The sequence below is a fragment of the Lepisma saccharinum genome (assembly GCF_977018435.1).
Source record: "Lepisma saccharinum chromosome 12 unlocalized genomic scaffold, izLepSacc3.1 SUPER_12_unloc_1, whole genome shotgun sequence".
NCBI lineage: Eukaryota > Metazoa > Arthropoda > Insecta > Zygentoma > Lepismatidae > Lepisma > Lepisma saccharinum.
In genome coordinates this window covers 7,524,497-7,550,226 of record NW_028142891.1, presented here as the reverse complement: position 1 = coordinate 7,550,226, position 25,730 = coordinate 7,524,497, and positions in this window count along the sequence as shown.

Here is a 25,730-nt window from a genome sequence, read left to right as displayed (position 1 = left end):
AGCCACCCTGATATTGTGCAGCAAATTATACATACGTAATTCATTTTTCATATCAACAAGTAACTTTTTCTAACAGCGCAAGTGCAATATTATAATAATTTGTAGATAATTTTGAAAATGTTATAAAGAAATGAAAATTTGTTTGTAAATTAATATTTGGTTATTACGGCTGTTGTGAAATTTTTAACGATTGTATCTAGTCAGTATTTTTCGGGAATTTTGTACCAAATTAAATTAAGTCTTTTTGAAACCTATTTCAGGATTTTTCGAGCCTAATTTATGGGTTTTAGAACCTAATTTAAGGGTTTTAGAACCTATTTCAGGATTTTTAGAACCTATTTTCGGATTTTTAGAGCCTATTTTAGGAACCTAAAAGTACACTTTGAACGTAAAAATCCGAGGTCTAGTTATGACTTAAATTAAGAGGTCTTTCCTGATGAGTAGACTTATATATTGCAGAAACTTGGACACTACAAAAAAATGATGAATATCAATTAGAAACTTTAGAAATGTGTTTCACTAAGCAATGGCACATGTGAAATGGACAAGTAACGTAAGAAATAAAACTGTGTTCGAAAGAGTTGGTAAAATAATGCTGGAAGTGATTATGAAAAGAAAAATAAGATGGCTGGGACACTTACTAAGAAGGAACTGTGTGGAAGGAATATTAATGGGGAAATAAACTGAAAAAGAAGAAGCTATCAGGTGATAGATGATATTAAATTACGTAAATCCTATGCTAACATGGAGCATGAAGTGCAAGATCCTTGAAGTGGTATTGAAATTCTTGACTATTGAGGCAAATAATGATGAATGAATGAGTTTCTTTAAGCAGTATCCACAATTACATCAGAAATATGATCTTACTCATTACTTCTTTTCAAGATTATAAACTGTAAAAATAAGAATTCCACACTAAATATTTTATTCAAATCCCTACAAAATTGTCTGCATAGTGGTGATGGGGAAGTGAAAAATTGCGCCCCACAACAGGAATGATTGGCCCATCACCCATCCCCCAACTAAAGTCTTGACAATATCAAGCAGAATCTCCAGTATTTGTTCATATTTCATAAACATTTTGCCATTTTTCTTCTTCGTCTTCACAATATATATTTCTGCATACAGTCCACTGCTTGTCCTGAACTATGATACTATGTATGGGATGATTTCTAAGTGATAAGCCACTGCTCAGGAATGAGCACGTTAGTGGAAGAGTCCAAAATATCTCAGAGTACAAGAAAGATGAAGAAGGCTGCTACTGGTAAAAGCTATATCAGCAGAAACGCAAAATAGATAGCAGGCCCCAGGGATGAAGTTATGTGGAAGAATCTGGGGTGTAAGGGGTGCTCCTTCCGCATTGTGCACCCAATAGTCAACCTCACTTCCACTTAGTACACCCTGGACTGCAGACTAATGAGGCTCTGGCGATTGGCCCCATGGCCAGTATAATTTTGTTTGTATTGTCCTGTGTTTTGTCCTTATTTGTGCTGAGTGCTCCTTTACAGCCTCAGCTTTTAACGAAAGTCAGAAGATTTTAATATTTTATGATTTAATTCTGCAACGTTAGAGTTGTTATTTGTAACGATAAGGGGCTGGACCCCGTATAAAGTGACGGGTGCAAAATAGCCTTAGTGCTGACGCACCCAAAATTTCAAATTTAATTTCAAAATTCAAATGTGGAAGAATCTAGATTTTGTCACAGCCTGAAATGGTATCTTTAACATGAAATTTTATTTTTGCGAGTCAGAATATGCAATATGTCAATTCTTGCTTTATATTAATTACATACATGACTTCTACTAACTAACTAATTAACTAACTCCCTAGCCTTCTTAAACCCGAAGGTTCATGGCTGCAGCAACACAGGCCTTCCATCTTTCCCTATCTTGAGCAAGATCTATATACTCTTTTCCATCCCTACCGATTTCCCTTAGGTCCATCTCAACGTTGTCCCTCCATCTTCGTCTTGGCCTTCCTACAGGTCTCTTACCATCAGGTTTCCCAACAAGAATCCTGTAAACTCCTCTTTCCTCTCCCACTCGTGCCACATGGCCTGCCCACCTAAGTCTTCTTGATTTTATTATTCTTATAATATCTGGACATGCATACAAATTATGTAGTTCTAAATTATGTAACCTTCTCCACTCACCTGTCTCCTCATCCCTTTTAGGTCCAAAGATTTTTCTAAGGATCTTATTTTCAAATACTCTCAATTTATGTTCCTCTTTCAATGTAAGGGACCAAGTTTCACATCCATATAATACTACAGGCAAAATTACTGTTTTGTGTATTTTAACTTTTAGTTTCTTAGATATTAAACGAGAAGACAAAAGTTTATGAAGAGAGAAGTAACATGCATTTCCTGAATTAAGCCTACTTTTTATTTCCTCTTTAATATAATTTTCATTTGTTAATATTACTCCTAAGTATTTGAATTTGGAAACTGGTTCAAACGAGTTGTTATCAATAATTAAATTTTGATTATTACCTAACACTTGGTTTCGGCTTGTAAGCATATATTTAGTTTTCTCTTTGTTAACTTCCAAACCTATCTCTTTAGCAGTTTTGAAAAATATTTTAGCATTATTCTTAATTTTATTCACATCATCCTCCAGTAAGTCTACATCATCTGCATATGCTAACAACTGAGTCACACCATTTAATTTTAGTCCTTCTTTAGTTTCTTTTACCTTCCTTACAGCATATTCTAAGGCAAAATTAAAGAGCAATGGAGATAATGCATCTCCTTGTTTTAACCCATCATGAATTGTAAATTTGTCAGACATATTAATACCCACACGAATTTTACTTTCTGTTTCACTGGTGCATATTTTTATCATACTAACAAGCTTCTTAGGTATTCCAAACTCTACTAATATATTATATAATTTATCTCTTTTGACCGAATCATATGCTTTTTTGAAATCAATGAATAGCTGATGGACATTTTGATTATATTCCCACTTTTTTTCAAGTGTCTGTCAGATGTGAAAAATTTGATCTGTAGTTGATCTGTTACGTTTAAAACCACATTGATAATCACCTATAATTTCATTAGCATATGGGGTTAGTCTTGTTAAAAGATTGTTAGATAATATTTTATATGTTGTTGAGAGTAAAGAAATTCCACGGTAATTATTGCAGTTCATTTTATCACCTTTTTTAAACACAGGAACAATTATGGATTCTTTCCACTGTTGAGGGATTTCTTCTTTATTCCATATTAAACAAATTAATTTATGAATTTGACATATTAATGAATTTCCAGCATGTTTAATTAACTCAGCTGGTATTAAATCAATGCCAGGTGCTTTGTTATTCTTTAGCCTTTTAATAGCATCTTTAACTTCAGTCAAGTTAGGTTCTGGAACTAAAGGTTCTGCTGTGTGGACTTCATTTACTTCTGATTAATCTCCTACATGAACATTTAAAAGGTCATTAAAGTAGTTCTTCCATCTATTTAGAATATCGCTTGGGTCAGCTAGAAAATCACCGTCTTTAACTTTTATCAAGTTTACTTTAGGTTGCCACCCCTTTCTAAACTCATTTACACCTTTATATAAATCTCTGATATTTTTATTTTTGCTGTTTGTTTCAGTTTCGTTAATTTTGCTTTTCAAGTAATCTCTTTTTTTACTTCTAAACATGCGGTTGACGTCTCGCTTTATTCTATTATAATTGTTTCGATTTGTATCATCAGAGTTATTTAACCACCTAAGTCTAGCCTGATTTCTTATTTCTATTAGATTATGACATTCATTATCAAACCATGGCTTACTTTTTCTCGGTTTATAGTATCCTATACTTTCTTTAGCTGCTGATTCTATTGCATTACGTATGTGCTCCCAATTCTTATTTACGTCTGTTTCATTTATATTTTCATCATCATTTAAATCCTGCAAAATATCAAATCTCTTTTTTGTTTAATTTGGTAATCTTTCTTAATTCTTTCATCAGTGAATTTTCCTGTATCGAATTTTAGAACTTTTAGATTTTGTTGCTTATGATTTATCACTGAGAGTCTTTCTCTTAATTTAGCAATTACTAAATAATGATCACTGGCACAGTCAGCACCTCTATGTGTACGAACGTCAATTATACTAGTATGCCTTCTCTTATCAATGAGAATATGATCTATCTGATTATGAGTTTTACCATCTGGAGAAGACCAGGTATATTTATGGATATATTTATGTTTAAAAGTGGTACTTTTCACAATTAAATTCTTTGAGGTTGCAAAAGTAATCAATCTTATACCATTATCATTACTTAATTTATGAAGACTTTCTTTACCAATCGTGGGTTTAAATGTCTCTTCTTTGCCAATCTGTGCATTACAGTCACCTAACAGAATTTTCATATCATACTGAGAAAATTTATCAAAGACCTGTTCTAACTCTGCATAAAAATCATCTTTAGTATTATCATCTTTATCTTCCGTTGGTGCATGTATGTTTATTAAAATAATTTTACACCACCTACCCTGTAAAACTGCATATGATATCCTATCATTAATAAATTCTACTGTTTTAAGAGCCGAGATAATTCTATTATTTATGAAAAAGCCTGTTCCAAAATTATGATTTTCAGTACCACCATAGAAAAAAGTATAATTTTTAGTTTTACAATTCCCTTCTCCTGGCCACCTAACTTCCTGGATAGCTACTACATCTAATTTATACTTAACTATCTCATTAATTGTACACTGAAATGCCTCAGGCCGGTAAAGGCTCAGAGCATTCCAGGTGCCTAATTTAATATCCTTATTCCTAACATAGATCTTATCCTTAGTCCAGTGACCTCCCAAAGTAGTCTCCACCCGGAGATCCGAACGGGGGACTATTTTACCTCCGGAATATTTTACCTTGGGAACATCCATGGCCTTATATTGCTGTTTCTTGACAATTTTTTTTACAGTGCAGAGTTGTCAGCTCTACGCCTAACCCCCAATAGTGTGATTTGTACTACAACCAGGACGAGAAATGATGAACCCCCCTCAGGCAGATTTGCCTACACTTAAAACTTGCTCAACATGCCCATATGAGCTTTTTGCTCAAGTGTGGTACTCCGTCTAATCCAAGATTTTTGTAAAAATGCCCTCGGGAAGTTCCTGTGAAATGATGAGCCCCCTCAGATTGATTTGTCCACACTTACAAAAGGCACTTCTGTGAGATTGTTGTCCATAATCCTGTCAAAAATATGCCCCTCTTGATATTTTTTTGCCCACACCTAAAACTAAGCCCCCTCACCCACACCCACCCACATACACACATATTTACTTCCGGTCCACTTCCGGTTTGCCTACTTCCGGTCCACTTGTGGCCTATTTCTGGTTTATTTATATTGCATCATGTTTTGCAACAAATTATTAGACATGTGTTGTTTTCTGATTGGTTGCTTATGACATAAAGTGATGATGTGTTATATTCTGATTGGCTTATTGTTTCAGATGTTTTCAATGCGGTCTGTGCTTAGGCTATATAAAGAGATTTTGCATTGCATATCAGCCAGTATTGTGAGAGTTGTTGAAGAGTAAGGGTGTGTTGTTGCAGTGCTGCTCATATTGTTTAAACACAAAAATATTGCAGATTTGTATAAATTGAATTACAAATCTATTTGATTTAATATACAGAATTTTTGACAACCTGTCATATGTTTATTAAGTATAGAGTTTTGATTTGAACCCCAAGATATTTTATATAAATACCAAAGCCAAAAATATTAACACACATACACACACACACACTAAATATACAAAACACACTGCTTAACCCAACTGATATTTTTTTATTAAGCATAGAATTTTGATTTGAACTCCAGGAAATCTTATATAATAAACAACAACAAAAATGCCTAATCAAAAATATTGTAATCAATGCAATAAGAATATATCCAGCCCCAATTGGGTTAAGCACCAAAAGAATTGTAATCCAGATAAAAGCAGAATTCTCACAAAAATATGCCCAAAATGCTATAAAAAATATAACATGAAATAATTCACTTATGCTTGTTCTGCACAGTCATCAACATTTCCAAACAAAATTGAATGGAAATATTTGTGTGATTGCCCTCTATAACTTAGATTGCAAGGCCACATTTTGTAATTTTCTAGACCAGGAGCTAGACCCTCTGCACCAGAAACAGGCCATAAAATGCCTCTCCACAAATTATATGAACATCATGGAACACACAATACACTTTACAATTTTGAGAATCTCAATTTAAATTCAGGAACAAGAGATTTGGATTTGATATATCTGGAAATATCCCTTTTTTCAAAAAATGTTTGCATCTTGAATCAACCTACAAACAATATTACATGTTAGGCGGGGCTATCTCAACAGCAGAGGCATGCAGCTTAGTGGTTTCCCGCACTCACACTCTGTAAATACATTCCATGATTTTATTATCCTATTAAAGCACCCAATGCTGCAATTTTTAAATTTTTGCTGAAGAAGATACATGATTATCTCAGTCATGTTCAACATCTGAGAATTGTATGCATCAAAATATTGCAGGTGATGATTAAAATCTGCACCACTATACAACATTCCACTATCTGTTGTAACAAATTCTGCCTTTTGGAACCTATTCCAGATGCATCATCAAAAATCTAAAATGTTTCCAGTTTGAGCTCTGATTGGGAAGAATCTCAAAATCATAGAATCTCCCCACACTTGCATGATTTGAAAACCATCCTCTATAATAGGAAAAATCAATATAATAATAAAAAAACAACAAACTGTCCCACAATTCTTCTTCAAGAATTATATTTTTGGCACTCAAAATCAGTGTTGTATTTCAAGTTTAGATAATTGAATTTTTGTGTGCTGTTCAGGGCCCAGCGGAACTCTGTTTCATTATTGATTGAAAATGAATCATACTCTGAGAGTGTTGAGAATCTAATTTTGAAATCAGGAAGAAGAGATTCAGATCTAATATATTTTGCAACATCTCTTCTGTCAAAAAATGACATGAGCATTGATTCTATTGTGCACCTACACAATTGTGGAGAGCAATCATGTAGATATAAACAGAAATTGTACATGGCTCTGTGTACCTCCCGATCAGAATTTGAGGTTGAGATTTGAAGATTGCAAAAAATTGCAGTTTAAAGGTTCAAAATATCTCAAATCATGAAATTTTATCTTCAAACTCAGCAAATACAGAATAATCTCATTTGCATTTATGACCCCTGAGATATATTTTTCCCTTATAACAAAATCCGCACCAGAAAACACCAAGCCTGTATCTGTGGTTACAAATTCAAAATCATCATAGGATTTCAAATAAGTATCATAATTTAAATGTTTCCAGTTCTCAGATATGTCAAATGGGATATGAAAACAATACATTGATTCAAAATTATTTGTTATGAACCAATAATTTTTTGTGTAACAATCATAAAAACCTACAAAGAGCCCAACAATTCTCCTGTGCAACAGATATATGTATTTTTCCTTCTTGCCCAACAATGCCAGATGTATGCATCCAAATTCATGGTCACTGTCAAGCACCCACCTAAATTCTGTCTCATTTCTAACTGCAAACACATCATATTCACATAAATCGGAAAATGCAAGCTTGAACCTTTCCAACAGTGATTCCGATTGAGTATATTGTGACAAATTCCTTCTCTCAAAAAACATTGCAACAAGTGCTGTGTGTTATCCTTCTAAAACAATGCACATTCAAAAATGCAATGCTGTAATTTTTTAAGAGCATGCCCAACACTATGCTTAATAATATTGTTCCTTTGTTGCTGATAATCCCGAGTTATTTCCAAATCACACTGCCCGGGATACATGTTTGCTGAACAATATTGCAAAATTGGAACTGTAGCAACTATGTATGTATTATTGGGAGCTTAGATAATTGTTCCCCACACCTGCATGTTTCATTCCAAGAGGTTTTGTCTAGGCACAGTGCAAGGCACTTACTGCTGCAATTTCTGAATTTTTGCCTCAGAAAATACAGAACAAGCTCATTCAGGCATTTGTGCTTTAAATACCCAACAAGATCCGGGTGGAAATCATCTGCACTGAACAAGTGCCCATCATCTGTGGTCACAAATTCAATATTCCTATTAAACAGATTGGGATTGGAAATTATTCTGTTCAAAAATTTAAAATGCACCCAATTTAAGCTCTGATCAGCCATGAGCTCTAAATCATAATCTTCATACCCATCACAACAATTGCTGTACCAACATTCATCAAACAATTTCAACCTGCAGAAATAATAATAGCTCCCAGTGTGGTGATGCACAAACAATCCACAAATTCTCTTAAACTTGTTGTACATAAATTTTTCAAACTTGCTTACATTCTTCAGTGACAAGTATTGAAAATTCCTGTCACTGTTAAGAACCCAGTGCATTTCAGTATCATTCTGAACTGCAAACAAATTATACTCAGACAGGTTCAGGAACCTAAGCCTAAAATCTTGAACAAGTGATTCGGATTTTATGTATTTTGAAATTCCCCTTCTGTCAAAAAAATTCTGCATTATGACAAGCTTAGTGGCAATGTGAACAATTCCCTGTCACATTGGCATGTATTTTGTATGTTGTGCGCTTCAAGTGACAGGCATATGCATTCATGCTCACAATTTTTAAATTTTTGCCTAAACATATACATTAGAATCTCACTGAAATTTGTATATTTTGAAAATTTGTTCATGCCTGGCTTAAAATCTTCAAGTCGATACAAATTGCCCTCATCTGTGGTGACATATTCAATATGATTCAGGGGTAGAGGTACAGAAATTCTGTTGGTGATATTATAGTGGATCCAGTTTAGACTCTGTGGCATAATTATGTCCATTCTGTACACAAAACAATTCTCATTGCAATTGTTGTACCAGTAATCATCATACATTGCAAATCCACAATGCCAATAATAATACTCTACAGAATAATGCACAAAAAATCCAACAATTCTTTTGCATGTATTGAACATGGATATTTCAAATCTTATTAGGGATTTCAGGGACAGGTAGTGAAAGGCAAAATCACTTGAAAGCACCTATTGCATTTCAGTTTCATTCCCAACAGAGAACAGGTCATGCTCGGACAGATTCAAGAACCTAAGCCTGAAATCCCCAATAAGTGATTGTGATTTGATGTATTTTGAAATTGCTCTTCTGTCAAAAAAAATTCTGCATATTTAATAATTACACACTGGCATGAATATGCAAGGAACAGAATCATGAAAACCCATTACTCAATGCATTCCGATACAGCCTCATTGTTTATGATTGTTGCAAATTTTGAGATGAAACTGTTTTTATGTGATTCAAGGCCCATCAAAGATATTACACAGTGAACAATTACAGTGTCACTTGTTTCATCCAAAACAATATTGTATATGAGATGGGGTAATTTTTTCAATTTAATATATTCCAATCTGTCAAGTTGCATGAAACACTCAACTGCAAGAACCCTCTCGGTGTTATTTTTTGCTGTTCTGAAAAGGAGGTAGCATGAAACAATGGCATTTACAGATTCTGAATTGTATATAATTTTTGTAGAGAAACAATCAACATAGTTGATAGAGCTCATATAATTAGATTTTTCTGCTGAGGTCTTGGAATTTTTGATGAATGCATATCCTATATTCTCTATGTATTCATATGTGATGATATTATCAGGAGCTTTGTCCTGAAATTCTACAAAATATATTTTTGTTGTTCCTACAAGGGCCATAACATAAAAATCATCATAGTACCCAACCTCAGAGTATACATACCTGAGCAACTGATTGTATTTGTGGGTATTGAGCTTGAACAGATTGATCTTATTTTCAGGGGGGCTCACAATGTTGTCACAGAACCTGAGGTTCCTATCACTGCTCAGGGATGTGCTTAGCTCAGGTCTGAAAATCTTGTTGACATAACATTTTGTGCCTTTATTTGAAATTTTAACAACAATTTTGAAATCTACAAGGCTTATCTCTGTGACATAATTCCCCAGGATGCTCCCCCTCCATGTAGGACTGCCTTGACGGGGCGAGGGGGCTTAGTAGGGAGGCCAATTTCATCTAATCATTTCACCCATTCTTCACATCCATATCTCACGTTTTCACCATCCCATCACGTCATTCATCTCCATATCTTTGACCTCCCTCTAAGAAACTAAGCTAGGGAGGTCATTTTCATCTCATCATTTCACTCATTCTTCACATCCATATCTCACGTTTTCACCATTTCATCACGTCATTCATCTCCATATCTTTGACCTCCCTATAACTAAGGGTCCTGCTAGAGGAGACAACCTCGATAAAAAACCCCTATCCCAAGGTGTGAGTTGCACGTGCCGATGGGACAGTGTTGGCTGCAGGGGTAGGTGCAGTCGCGAACGTGGCCTCGGGGATTTCGGTTTGGTCCTCGAGTAGCCTCCATTTTTGGGGGTAGGCCTTCCTCGGCATAGAGGGCATGTCGAGGCGACATTTTATGGACCCTCCACTTAAAATATTCTTTGTATATGGGTACAAAAAACAACTCAAACGGGGGGAAACCCCCAAAACGAGCGCGGCCTTCGAGCCCGCTTCAGGTAATGGAAAAGACAAGTAACGTGCCACGTTATCTTGTAATTAGTATAGTGCAGAAGACTGATAGTAACGATGAATCTGCAAGAACCAAGAAACATCCAGCAGCTACATTAAAGGACTTGTCACCATTTCTGATCAAGAAGCAGCTAGACTACGCCGCTGGTTCAGATGTACCAGAAATAAAAAAGCTACGAAACGGGAGTCTACTGATCCAGACCAGCACAGATCGCCAGACAAACAACCTTTTAAAGCTCAGATCTTTGGGCGACTTCCCTGTAAATGTTGAACCTCACCGTCAACTTAACAGTAGTAGAGGTGTGATTCGCCACTGGGATCTGCTAAATGCTGAGGAGGAAGAGATTCTTGAAGCACTCTCAGACCAACATGTCACCGCAGTGCAGCGAATAAAGACGCGTAAGTCCGGAGAACTAGTACCAACTGCTTCACTCATAGTGACGTTTCAAACGACCACTCTCCCAGATATTGTACGGGCAGGATATTTGAGACTCAAAGTCCGTCCGTACATCCCTAACCCGATGCGGTGTTTCAAATGCCAGCACTTTGGTCACACTCAGCCTTCCTGCAAGGCCACTACCGCCCTTTGTGGTAAGTCTAGTAAGCCTGATCATGGGACCGAACCTTGTTCTTCAGGTCCCAAATGCATTAACTGCCAAGGCGAGCACCCAGTCTGGCATCGTGACTGCCCCTCTTTCCAACAAGAGAAGAAAATCAGAGACTTGGTCGTCACAGAGAAAATCTCTGCTGGTGAAGCAAAACAACGTCTCCGTGACAGCATACGCACTAGTTTACATGTGCCATTCGCTACAGTTGCTGCAGCTGCTCTTAGCCGTCGCAGTGTAGGTGTACAAACCAGCGACGTGTCCACTCAAACAACAACGCTTCCTGTAGTAGCTCGTCCTGCTTCGAGGAAATCAGCAACCACTCCTCGCTCCACGGAGAAAAAGTTCAAGCAGGTACATAGTAAAGAATACTTCCTCAAGACCAGTAGCTCTCCAGTCAGGGTGGCAGCCACCACCCTGAAACTTAAGGCGCAGCTCAAAGCTGCCCGGCGGGCGCTCAAAGCACCCGCCCCCACTCCCCCTTCTTCATCCCCTTCGCCCTCTGTGTCCTTACCTGAGGACATGATACAAGACGAAGCCGCGGATGAAGAATTTATCAAGGTGACAGGGCCTAGAAACAGAGTACGCCTCAAAAGGTAACTATAATACCTCCCGCTATGGCTTATTGTCTCCAATGGAACCTTAACGGTTTCCGTACACATCTCGAGGAACTGCAAATTCTAATATCTGAATTTGACCCTGCCATTATATGTCTCCAAGAGACACATTTTCGTCCAAATGAATCAGTGATTCTCAACGGATACACGCTTTACCGCACCGACAAGCTTCCTGAGGGTCATCGTGCACACGGTGGTGTTGCAATCGGTGTTCGAGATAACATCCACTCAACGCCAATCTTTCTCACCACCCCCCTCCAAGCGGTCGCTGTGCGGGTCCATCTACCACAGCCAATATCTGTGTGATGTGTCTACATCACAAGGGAGGAGCGATTCTCTCTTGACGACCTCCTTTCTATTTTCGACCAACTTCCGTCTTCTGTAGTTCTTTTGGGCGATTTTAATTCCTACAATCGTTTGTGGGGCTCCGTTCGTACAGAGCCCCGGGGTCAAATTGTAGATCAATTCCGTGAGGCATCAGCTTTAACGTTGCTGAATGATGGGACTCCCACATATTTCAGTCCTTCCTCAGGCACACACTCTGCGTTGGACTTGTCCTTCTGCAGTCCAAGCCTTGCTCCTACCACATCTTGGAGCGTTAACCCTGATCTCTGTGGGAGTGATCACTTCCCTCTCATTCTTACCTTCGAACATCTTCAGCACTCACGTGAACAACACCCTCACTGGCATCTCAGTCGGGCCGACTGGGATGCCTTCGAGCGTGCAGTGGACCTTGAAATCGATCTTGCGTCGACTCTACCACCAATCGACGCCTTAGATATCTTTGTGTCAGGAGTGCATGATGCTGCACGCGCCTCCATTCCACATCCCTGTGGACCTGCGAGGCGACGACCAGTCCCATGGTGGACTGCGGAGATCAGTGCAGCCATCAAGGACCGCAATCATGCTCTCGATCGATTTAATAGAAACCACACTGCCCCAAACCTAGTGCAGTTCCGCATTAAGCGTGCCCGTGCCCGTCGGCTCATTCGAGCCAGTAAGAAGGCGTGCTGGGTCCAATACGTGTCTTCCCTGACGAAGCAGGCTTCGTCGAAAGCCGTTTGGACCAAAGTACGTCGCATCCAGGGGGGTGCATCTACTCCTCTGAGCGCTCTGGAGCACGACGGGACGTTGCACACCGATTCTGGAGACATAGCTAATATCTTGGCCACGCAGTTTTCTGATGCGTCTAGCTCTGAAAATTATGAACCACGTTTCCGCCGTGAGAAGGACCGTCAAGAACGACGCCCTCTAGTTTTTCGAAGTCATAACAACGAGCCATACAACTCTCGATTCACTGAACGGGAGTTCGATCAGGCGCTTCGAGATTCAAAGAATACAGCTCCTGGAGTGGACAAGATCCACTATGAGATGCTTCGTCATCTGCCCATTGGAGCAAGAAATTTCCTTCTGGCGGTATTCAACAGGCTTTGGTTGGAGGACTCTTTCCCCACTTCCTGGAAAGAAGCTATTATTGTTCCCATCCTGAAACCAGGTAAACAACGCACCGCAGCCTCGAGTTACAGGCCTATTGCCTTAACCAGCTGTGTGTGCAAGTTGATGGAACGCATGATCAACAAGCGTCTCACCTGGTTTTTGGAGGAAAACTCATTGATAAGTAATTTTCAATGTGGTTTTCGCTCCAACCGTTCCACACTGGACCATCTGGTTCAGCTGGAAACACACATTCAGGATGCATTTCTCAACAAGGAACATTTAGTTGCAGTTTTCTTTGACCTCCAAAAAGCATATGACACAACGTGGCGCTTTGGCATCATAAAACAGCTCCATTCTTGGGGCGTGCGTGGCCATATGGCGTACTTTATTAAAAACTTTTTATCCGATCGTTTTTTCCGCGTACGTGTTGGGAACTCCTTTTCGGATCTTCACGAACAAGAGAACGGTGTTCCGCAGGGAAGCGTATTAAGTGTGACTCTGTTTGCCATAGCAGTGAACAGCGTTATGGCAAGCATTGTTGCCCCTGTACATGGTCTACTGTATGTAGATGACCTCACGATCTTTTGTCGCTCACGGAATCTCGCGTCAGCTTCTCGTCAACTCCAACTGACGATAAACCGTTTGGTTGAGTGGTCCTCCCAAACAGGTTTCACCTTCTCATCCGAGAAATCCGTGTGTGTTCACTTTTGTCGTCAGCGTACATGTCATTTCGATCCTGACCTGTACATGGGGAAATCTCCCCTGTGCTTCGTGAATGAGGTCCGCTTCCTGGGCCTCATTTTCGATAAGAAATTAACATGGCTCCCTCACCTTCGCCAGTTAAAATTCTCTTGTCTTCGAGTTCTCAACCTTCTACGCGTTTTATCTCATACTTCTTGGGGTGCTGATAGGACGGTATTGCTTCGCCTATACCGTGCACTCATCAGGTCGAAGCTAGATTATGGATGTGTTGTGTATTCTTCTGCCCGCCCATCTAGACTTCGCATCCTAGACACCGTCCACCATGCTGGTATACGTGTGTGCACTGGTGCCTTTCGGACCAGTCCAGTCGCCAGTTTGTATGTAGAGGCATCTGAGCCGTCGCTGTCTCTGCGAAGACAGCGGCTGGTAGTTAACTACTTCCTCCATCTTCGCTCGATGCCTTCACATCCTTCATTCCACACCATCTCAGACGAGGGTAGGCTGGCAAGGTATCGGCCCCACCCTAGTGTCACTAGACCATTTGGTGTTCGTGCAGACGAGATCCTGTCAGCACTTGGTGTTGACAGTGATCTTCCTGGCGTCTCTCCACTCATTCCGCCTCTTCCTACCTGGGAGTTTCCTGCACCTTCTATCGATTTTTCCCTGACTGCCCTTCCAAAGGCAGAAACACCAATGGTTGTATACCAGCAACGGTTTTTAGAAATTCGTGCGAAGCACCCCAATTTTAATGTGTTTTACACGGATGGGTCCAAGACATTCGAATCAGTTGGTTGCGCTTTCGTCCTAGACTCTCAAAGTTTCAGTTTCTCGCTACATCCTGCCTGTTCCATCTTTACGGCAGAGTTGTACGCCATTCTAAAGGCACTGGACTTTGCAGACGTCAATGGGCTGAAGAAAGTCCTTGTGTGCTGCGATTCGACCAGCGTGTTGCAGTCTCTGGATTCGCCGTATTCCCGGCATCCGGTAGCGCAACGCATATTCAGACGGCTTGTGTCCTTATCTGCCAGTGCGGATGTACACTTCTGTTGGGTCCCTAGCCACGTGGGCATCCAGGGGAACGAAGCAGCTGATGCTGCCGCCAAGTTTGCTCATGCAGATGGCGACGTTCTCGTCCACCTTTTGCCAGCTAGCGACCTGCAGAACGTGTTCCGTTGTCGCCTTCTTGACACTTGGCAGGTCGAGTGGGATACGGAAACGGGGAACAAGCTTCACGCTGTTTGGCCCACCATAGGTGCTTGGCGTTTCTCGTCTCGTCCCTCTCGGCGAGAAGAAGTTATTCTTACCCGCATGCGTATAGGACACAGCCGTCTCACGCATGGTCACCTACTTCAAGGGCTGGACCCACCGTTGTGTCGTGCTTGTAATGTTTTATTAAGCATTCGACACATTCTCGTTGAATGTGTCGATCTTGCTTACCTCCGGCAGACTTTTAACCTTTCCGGCTGTTTGTCATCCCTCTTGGGTGATGACAGCAGTATTTTATCACGTGTTTTTAGTTTTTTGCGAAGAGCTGGACTCTTCCACCGTCTGTAAGGAGGTTTTTAGTTTGTTCTGACTTTTTAATGTGTCGTGTTTGTCTCGTGCAGGTTTCTTTACAACCTTGCACTTTTAGTTCTTTCCCAAGGGGCTATCTACACCCCCTTTTTTAAATCTCAGTCAGAATTTTAGATAAGGGGACATTTCCCCGTATATACAGAAGGGTGCGAAATGGCCTTAAGTGCCGACGCACCCATAAATTTTAACTCAATCAATCAATTCCCCAGGATGCTGACAAGTTGTTGATTTGTATTCAATGCATCTATGATGCTCACTTGCATAATTTGTGTGGGGACATATGGGTTCTCTTCAAAACAAACAGTTCTGTGATTAAAATTATCTGAAAAATCTCTTGCATTTGTTTCATATATACTGTAGACAAGATACTGATTGTTTATATATTTTACAATATAATCTTCAGACATCTTGCAAGTGGGGGCAACAGAATATCTATGAGTTATATTTATATCTAGGCTTTCACTATTCTGTACAGTCAATATGTTGGGAACAAAAAATTCATTGTATACCTTCAATCCTGTTTCTGCTCTATTTCTGCACTCCCTGCTGTCCCTGTTGTTTCTGCTGTGTCTGAAAATATTTTTAATTTAAATAATTTTTCCCACAATTGTTTCCCACAATTGCATCTTCTGCTAAGATTATTCCCACCTAGAATTTTTGCAATACAATCAGGATCAAAATCATCCCCACTATACAAATGGCCAGCATCTGTTGTGACAAATTCAATATTATTATAAATTGTAGATATTCTAAATTTGTAATGCATCCAATTCAAGCTTGGATATGAATCAATCCTCATCCTATGCTCTGAAAACAAATTGTAGCAATTTCCCCACCAGTGATTCCTAAACACTTTGAGCATGAAATAATACCCGTAATCATCTGTGTAAAAATTCACAAAATATCCAGCAATTCTGCCATAATTATTGTACACAATTTTTTCGAACTTGCTTATATATTTAAGGCATAGGTAGTGAAAAGGCAATTATATAGGAACAATGGTGGAAAATATGAGAATCAGATTATCTGGATTCTCTGAGTATGACCTGTTTGCAGTTTGCAATGAAACAGAGATGCAGTGGGTGCTTAACAGTGAATTGCCTTTTCACTACCTATGCCTTAAATATATAATCAAGTTTCAAAATTGCTACAGGGGTGTAAGGGGTGATCTTCCACGTAGTACACCCAAATGTCAACCTCACTTCCACGTTAGTACACCCTGGACTGAAGACTAACGAGGCTCTGGCGACTGGTCCTATGGCCAGTATAATTTTGTTTGTATTGTCCTGTTCTTTTGTCCTTATGTGTGCTGAGTGTTCTTTGCAGCCTCAGCTTTTAACGAAAGTCAGAACATTTTAACATTTTATGATTTTAATTAAGCAACGTTAGAGTTGTTATGTGTACAGATAAGGGGCTGGACCCTGTATAGTGTGACGGGTGCAAAATAGCCTTAGTGCTGACGCACCCAAAATTTTAAAATCAAATCAAAATCAAATCAAAATTGCTACAATTTATTTTCAGAGCATAGGATGAGGATTGATTCATATCCAAGCTTGAATTGGATGCATTACAAATTTAGAATATCTACAATTTATAATAATATTGAATTTGTCACAAGAGATGCTGGCCATTTGTATAGTGGGGATGATTTTGATCCTGATTGTATTGCAAAAATTCTAGGTGGGAATAATCTTAGCAGAAGATGCAATTGTGGGAAACAATTATTTAAATTAAAAATATTTTCAGACACAGCAGAAACAACAGGGACAGCAGGGAGTGCAGAAATAGAGCAGAAACAGGATTGAAGGTATACAATGAATTTCTTGTTCCCAACATATTGACTGTACAGAATAGTGAAAGCCTAGATATAAATATAACCCATAGATATTCTGTTGCCCCCACTTGCAAGATGTCTGAAGATTATATTGTAAAATATATAAACAATCAGTATCTTGTCTACAGTATATATGAAACAAATGCAAGAGATTTTTCAGATAATTTTAATCACAGAACTGTTTGTTTTGAAGAGAACCCATATGTCCCCACACAAATTATGCAAGTGAGCATCATAGATGCATTGAATACAAATCAACAACTTGTCAGCATCCTGGGGAATTGTAACAGAGATAAGCCTTGTAGATTTCAAAATTGTTGTTAAAATTTCAAATAAAGGCACAAAATGTTATGTCAACAAGATTTTCAGACCTGAGCTAAGCACATCCCTGAGCAGTGATAGGATCCTCAGGTTCAGTGACAACATTGTGAGACCCCCTGAAAATAAGATCAATCTGTTCAAGCTCAATACCCACAAATACAATCAGTTGCTCAGGTATGTATACTCTGAGGTTGGGTACTATGATGATTTTTATGTTATGGCCCTTGTAGGAACAACAAAAATATATTTTGTAGAATTTCAGGACAAAGCACCTGATAATATCATCACATATGAATACATAGAGAATATAGGATATGCATTCATCAAAAATTCCAAGACCTCAGCAGAAAAATCTAATTATATGAGCTCTATCAACTATGTTGATTGTTTCTCTACAAAAATTATATACAATTCAGAATCTGTAAATGCCATTGTTTCATGCTACCTCCTTTTCAGAACAGCAAAAAATAACACCGAGAGGGTTCTTGCAGTTGAGTGTTTCATGCAACTTGACAGATTGGAATATATTAAATTGAAAAAATTACCCCATCTCATATACAATATTGTTTTGGATGAAACAAGTGACACTGTAATTGTTCACTGTGTAATATCTTTGATGGGCCTTGAATCACATAAAAACAGTTTCATCTCAAAATTTGCAACAATCATAAACAATGAGGCTGTATCGGAATGCATTGAGTAATGGGTTTTCATGATTCTGTTCCTTGCATATTCATGCCAGTGTGTAATTATTAAATATGCAGAATTTTTTTTGACAGAAGAGCAATTTCAAAATACATCAAATCACAATCACTTATTGGGGATTTCAGGCTTAGGTTCTTGAATCTGTCCGAGCATGACCTGTTCTCTGTTGGGAATGAAACTGAAATGCAATAGGTGCTTTCAAGTGATTTTGCCTTTCACTACCTGTCCCTGAAATCCCTAATAAGATTTGAAATATCCATGTTCAATACATGCAAAAGAATTGTTGGATTTTTTGTGCATTATTCTGTAGAGTATTATTATTGGCATTGTGGATTTGCAATGTATGATGATTACTGGTACAACAATTGCAATGAGAATTGTTTTGTGTACAGAATGGACATAATTATGCCACAGAGTCTAAACTGGATCCACTATAATATCACCAACAGAATTTCTGTACCTCTACCCCTGAATCATATTGAATATGTCACCACAGATGAGGGCAATTTGTATCGACTTGAAGATTTTAAGCCAGGCATGAACAAATTTTCAAAATATACAAATTTCAGTGAGATTCTAATGTATATGTTTAGGCAAAAATTTAAAAATTGTGAGCATGAATGCATATGCCTGTCACTTGAAGCGCACAACATACAAAATACATGCCAATGTGACAGGGAATTGTTCACATTGCCACTAAGCTTGTCATAATGCAGAATTTTTTTGACAGAAGGGGAATTTCAAAATACATAAAATCCGAATCACTTGTTCAAGATTTTAGGCTTAGGTTCCTGAACCTGTCTGAGTATAATTTGTTTGCAGTTCAGAATGATACTGAAATGCACTGGGTTCTTAACAGTGACAGGAATTTTCAATACTTGTCACTGAAGAATGTAAGCAAGTTTGAAAAATTTATGTACAACAAGTTTAAGAGAATTTGTGGATTGTTTGTGCATCACCACACTGGGAGCTATTATTATTTCTGCAGGTTGAAATTGTTTGATGAATGTTGGTACAGCAATTGTTGTGATGGGTATGAAGATTATGATTTAGAGCTCATGGCTGATCAGAGCTTAAATTGGGTGCATTTTAAATTTTTGAACAGAATAATTTCCAATCCCAATCTGTTTAATAGGAATATTGAATTTGTGACCACAGATGATGGGCACTTGTTCAGTGCAGATGATTTCCACCCGGATCTTGTTGGGTATTTAAAGCACAAATGCCTGAATGAGCTTGTTCTGTATTTTCTGAGGCAAAAATTCAGAAATTGCAGCAGTAAGTGCCTTGCACTGTGCCTAGACAAAACCTCTTGGAATGAAACATGCAGGTGTGGGGAACAATTATCTAAGCTCCCAATAATACATACATAGTTGCTACAGTTCCAATTTTGCAATATTGTTCAGCAAACATGTATCCCGGGCAGTGTGATTTGGAAATAACTCGGGATTATCAGCAACAAAGGAACAATATTATTAAGCATAGTGTTGGGCATGCTCTTAAAAAATTACAGCTTTGCATTTTTGAATGTGTCATTGTTTTAGAAGGATAACACACAGCACTTGTTGCAATGTTTTTTGAGAGAAGGAATTTGTCACAATATACTCAATCGGAATCACTGTTGGAAAGGTTCAAGCTTGCATTTTCCGATTTATGTGAATATGATGTGTTTGCAGTTAGAAATGAGACAGAATTTAGGTGGGTGCTTGACAGTGACCATGAATTTGGATGCATACATCTGGCATTGTTGGGCAAGAAGGAAAAATACATATATCTGTTGCACAGGAGAATTGTTGGGCTGTTTGTAGGTTTTTATGATCGTTACAGAAAAATTATTGGTTCACAACAAAATATTTTGAATCAATGTATTGTTTTCATATCCCATTTGACATATCTGAGAACTGGAAACATTAAAATTATGATACTTATTTGAAATCCTATGATGATTTTGAATTTGTAACCACAGATACAGGCTTGGTGTTTTCTGGTGCGGATTTTGTTATAAGGGGAAAATATATCTCAGGGGTCATAAATGCAAATAAGATTATTCTGTATTTGCTGAGTTTGAAGATAAAATTTCATGATTTATGATATTTTGAACCTTTAAACTGCAATTTTTTGCAATCTTCTAATCTCAACCTCAAATTCTGATCGGGAGGTACACAGAGCCATGTATAATTTCTGTTTATATCTACATGATTGCTCTCCACAATTGTGTAGGTGCACAATAGGATCAATGCTCATGTCATTTTTTGACAGAAGAGATGTTGCAAAATATATTAGATCTGAATCTCTTCTTCCTGATTTCAAAATTAGATTCTCCACACTTTTAGAGTATGATTTATTTTCAATCAATAATGAAACAGAGTTCCACTGGGCACTGCACAGCACACAAAAATTCAATTATCTAAACTTGAAATACATCACTGATTTTGAGTGCCACAAGTATAATTCTTGAAGGAGAATTGTGGGACAGTTTGTTGTTTTTTATTATTATATTGATTTTTCCTATTATAGAGGATGGTTTTCAAATCATGCAAGTGTGGGGAGATTCTATGATTTTGAGATTCTTCCCAATCAGAGCTCAAACTGGAAACATTTTAGATTTTTGATGATGCATCTGGATAGGTTCCAAAAGGCAGAATTTGTTACAACAGATAGTGGAATGTTGTATAGTGGTGCAGATTTTAATAATCACCTGCAATATTTTGATACATACAATTCTCAGATGTTGAACATGACTGAGATAATCATGTATCTTCTTCAGCAAAAATTTAAAAATTGCACCATTGGGTGCTTTAATTGCTTTTAATAGAATAATAAAATCATGGAATGTATTTACAGAGTGTGAGTGCGGGAAACCACTAAGCTGCATGCCTCTGCTGTTGAGATAGCCCAGCCTAACATGTAATATTGTTTGTAGGTTGATTCAAGATGCAAACATTTTTTGAAAAAAGTGATATTTCCAGATATATCAAATCCAAATCTCTTGTTCCTGAATTTAAATTTAAATTCTCAAAATTGTAAAGTGTATTGTGTGTTCCATGATGTTCATATAATTTGTGGAGAGGCATTTTATGGCCTGTTTCTGGTGCATAGGGTCTAGCTCCTGGTCTAGAAAATTACAAAATGTGGCCTTGCAATCTAAGTTATAGAGGGCAATCACACAAATATTTCCAATCAATTTTGTTTGGAAATGTTGATGACTGTGCAGAACAAGTATAAGTGAAATATTTCATGTTATATTTTTTATAGCATTTTGGGCATATTTTTGTGAGAATTCTGCTTTTATCTGGATTACAATTGTTTTGGTGCTTAACCCAATTGGGGCTGGATATATTCTTATTGCATTGATTACAATATTTTTGATTAGGCATTTTTGTTGTTGTTTATTATATAAGATTTCCTGGGGTTCAAATCAAAATTCTATGCTTAATAAAAAAATATCAGTTGGGTTAAGCAGTGTGTTTTGTATATTTAGTGGGTGTGTGTGTGTATGTGTGTTAATATTTTTGGCTTTGCTATTTATATAAAATTTCTTGGGGTCCAAATCAAAACTTTATACTTAATAAACCTATGACAGGTTGTTAAAAATTCTGTATATTAAATCAAATAGATTTGTAATTCAATTTATACAAATCTGCAATATTTTTGTGTTTAAAAAATATGAGCAGCACTGCAACAACACACCCTTACTCTTCAACAACTCTCACAATACTGGCTGATATGCAATGCAAAATCTCTTTATATAGCCTAAGCACAGACCGCATTGAAAACATCTGAAACAATAAGCCAATCAGAATATAACACATCATCACTTTATGTCATAAGCAACCAATCAGAAAACAACACATGTCTAATAATTTGTTGCAAAACATGATGCAATATAAATAAACCAGAAATAGGCCACAAGTGGACCGGAAGTGAACCGGAAGTGGACCGGAAGTAAATATGTGTGTATGTGGGTGGGTGTGGGTGAGGGGGGAGTAGTGTAATTTGAGCGTTTCAACGCAACACTTGGTACGAGTGCTTTTTTAGCCTCTTTTTTTATCAATTGAATACCACTTTTTGACAATTTTTTGTCGACGTTTTAGTGTTTAGCGATGTTTTTGTAAAATTTCCCATTTTCCCCTTTTTTTCCCACTCACACTTGGTACGAATGCCACGATCTTACGTGATATAACTTAACCTATCCTTTTTTTATTACGTGCTAAACTACACGAGAGCCTCTACTAGTAGTGTAATCAGACCGGTTCACAAACATCATTTTGGGTTCAAAAGTACCTCAAAAACTCACTCTCTCTCCACGTTCCGCGCCTCATTTATTGCGCTGACGATGTTTCGCAGCGAAGAAAACAGCACCAAAACATCAAAAACTCACTTTACTCATTTGGGGTTCACAGTAGTGCAGGTGCCCGGGGATAAAAAAACCCTCAAAAACTCACTTTCTCTCCACGTTCCGCGCCTCATTTATTGCGCTGACGATGTTTCGCAGCGAAGAAAACAGCACCAAAACATCAAAAACTCACTTCAATTCACTGAAGTGAGACACAGTGTTGCAAAACCTACGAAAATTTCATCAAAACCTCAAAAACTCACTTTCTCTCCACGTTCCGTGCCTGACGAAGGTTGGTATGGTACGTTCTGGAACCATCCTTTTGATCTATTTTTTTTATTATTTTACGATGTTTTACGGGTTAATCTAACCTACAATGAGAGAAAAGTGGACAGAAAAAAAAAGCTCTGGCATCACTTTTTAAGCTCCTCGGGGTGTAAGGGGTGACCTTTCACGTAGTACACCCAAATGTCAACCTCACTTCCACGTTAGTGCACCCTGGACTTTAGACTAACGAGGCTCTGGCGACTGGCCCCATGGTCAGTATAATTTTGTTTGTATTGTCCTGTTTTTTGTCCTTATGTGTGCTGAGTGCCCCTTTACAGCCTCAGCTTTTAACGAAAGTCAGAACATTTTAATATTTTATGATTTTATTTTTGCAACGTTAAGAGTTGTTATTTGTAACGATAAGGGGCTGGACCCCGTATAATGTGAAGGGTGCAAAATAGCCTTAGTGCTGACGCACCCAAAATTTTAAATTCATATTCATATTCATTTAAGCTCCTCCTCCTGCAAATTTTTGCTCTCGTTCTTTGACCTACACTTTTGAAATGACTTTCGACATTTTCCTATAAGTCTGCTGTCTCCTCTTACTGTAAGATCCCTCAGTGTAATCTACTACGACCTTGTGCTCTCAGCGTAATCTGCTACGATGTTTTTTTTGTTTTTTTTGAAAAAAAAAACTCATGTGTGATCTTCTGCGGTGTGTGTGTGTGTGTGTGATAATCAAAATTATTTTTGTTAAGACCCTCAAAAAAAAGAATAAGAAATATCCCGCCATAGAGAGGGGTGCGTGGTGCCCAACACCAGTTCTAAATGGTCATGGCTATCGAAGCCATGCCTCTGTAGAGTTTCACGAGTTATTATTTTTTTTTATTTGCGCACCGAACTAACTTACATTGTATTTTATATAACCTTGTTGATTTTTTTTAGTATGTGGCAATTATTTTTTTTTTACGAATTATTTTTTTAAAACTGCTCCGTGACCCTCTCGTTCTTCACGTCGTGGACGAAGGACTTCTCTGCGACCAGGATGACGCTGCATAGAGTATCCTCGGGCAGCGCGTCGTGGAACTCGCAGACGATCTTGATGTTGGTGCGATCGTTGACCACCACCTGCTTCCTCTTCGTCGTGTTGATGACGAACATCGGCCTGCGTGCTTTGAATTCGCTGGGCGTATAGTACACGTCGACGTTTCCCTCGGTCACGCGTTTGTAAGCCGTGTAAGCTTCGTAAAGTTTTAGGTAATCGTTTTTGGTCATGTCGAGGTTGTAATTTTCGCGCGGGAACACTTCGTTCCTACCGTTCTTGAGATAAATGTTCTTGATCTTGCAGTCGTCGAATTTGCTGGAATCTTTTTCCTGATTTTTGTCCCTCCCGGTCTGAAAGAGCACCACGACGAAATCTGGCATGTCGAACTGTATGTTGTTGAACTGAGTCGTCACGTCGAATTCCATGTGACTTCCGGACGCCAACTTCTGCACGCACTGGTAACCGTGAAAGTGAATCGGTACCTGCGGACTCTTCAAGATCTCCGCTTTGTACTTGAGGGCGTAGTTCGTCTCGTATTCCACGATCGGCATTCTCAATTCCATGCTCCGAATGACGCACTTGGCTGCTTCGGGTAAAGTGTTGGCTATCGGCGTGCCGTCGGCGTTGAAGTTGGTGTATCGCATCAGTGCGTCGTTGTCGTTGGCCGCTCTTCGAAATGTGACGCGCAATCCTCCCTTCCACATGATCTCCTTGTAGTCCGAGAAGAATCCCGGCAGCAGACGCATGGGAAAGAGCACCGTGTGATTTCTCGTCGATATTTTGGTTCCCGCTTCGAACCCTCCCGCCTGATAGTATGCTGCGTCCGTTTTGGATAATTTCAATGTTCACACTGCCGTTGACGTGATGCCTGGATAATCTATTCTATCGATGACGGTGTTGTGTTTCCTCACCTCCACCTGCGAGAACAGGTGAGGCACGAAGTTGTCCACGAGTATCAAATTTGCATTGGGCGGAAACGCTTCTCCGCTTTCCTTCTTCACCACGTCGAATTGAAGGTAGAGGTCCGCTCTGTGAGGATGAACGAACCCATCCCCTACGTCCACGTCGTATTCGATCTCCCGGTTCGCTTCGTTCAAATTGGCGAACGTGCGACGGTTGGGAGGGAAAGATTGCAATTCGTAACTTTCGATTTGCTCCATGATGTGTATGGTTATTTATTATACGTTGATCTCCACGATGGCAGTGGTCGTTGCACCTGCGAAATCCACCACGTCTCCTTTCGTTCGTCACCACCAACTCTATGTCGTCTATGCGGTTGCGACATACTGGAAAATAGATCGGCGAAGAGGGTGTGTAGATGATCGGTTCCATGAATTCGGAACTGGGTTTGAACGTGGCTATGATTCCCGTCTGCTTGTGACTTCCTAATCCGTCCGAGGATTTCGTGATCATGCCTTCCGCCACGTTGCAGTGTACGTTCAAAGTTTCGATGGCCAAGAATTTAGGAATGTTGGTTGCTACGTGCTTTGATGCCAGCTTCGAGTTTTGAGTCGTTCTCGAAACCTAAAAGTTCTCCCATGGTGCCCAGGTCCACGGTCTCCGTCGCCGACACGATTTCCACTCTGTGCGTGACCGAATTTTGAGAAAGGTACGTGCCTTTGGGTAACTGAGCTTGCAAAGTAGAAAGATTGTATTGACCTGGCGTGACGACGATATGTTCGCTTCCGACGCTAATTTTGTTGTTGTGCTGCGTGACG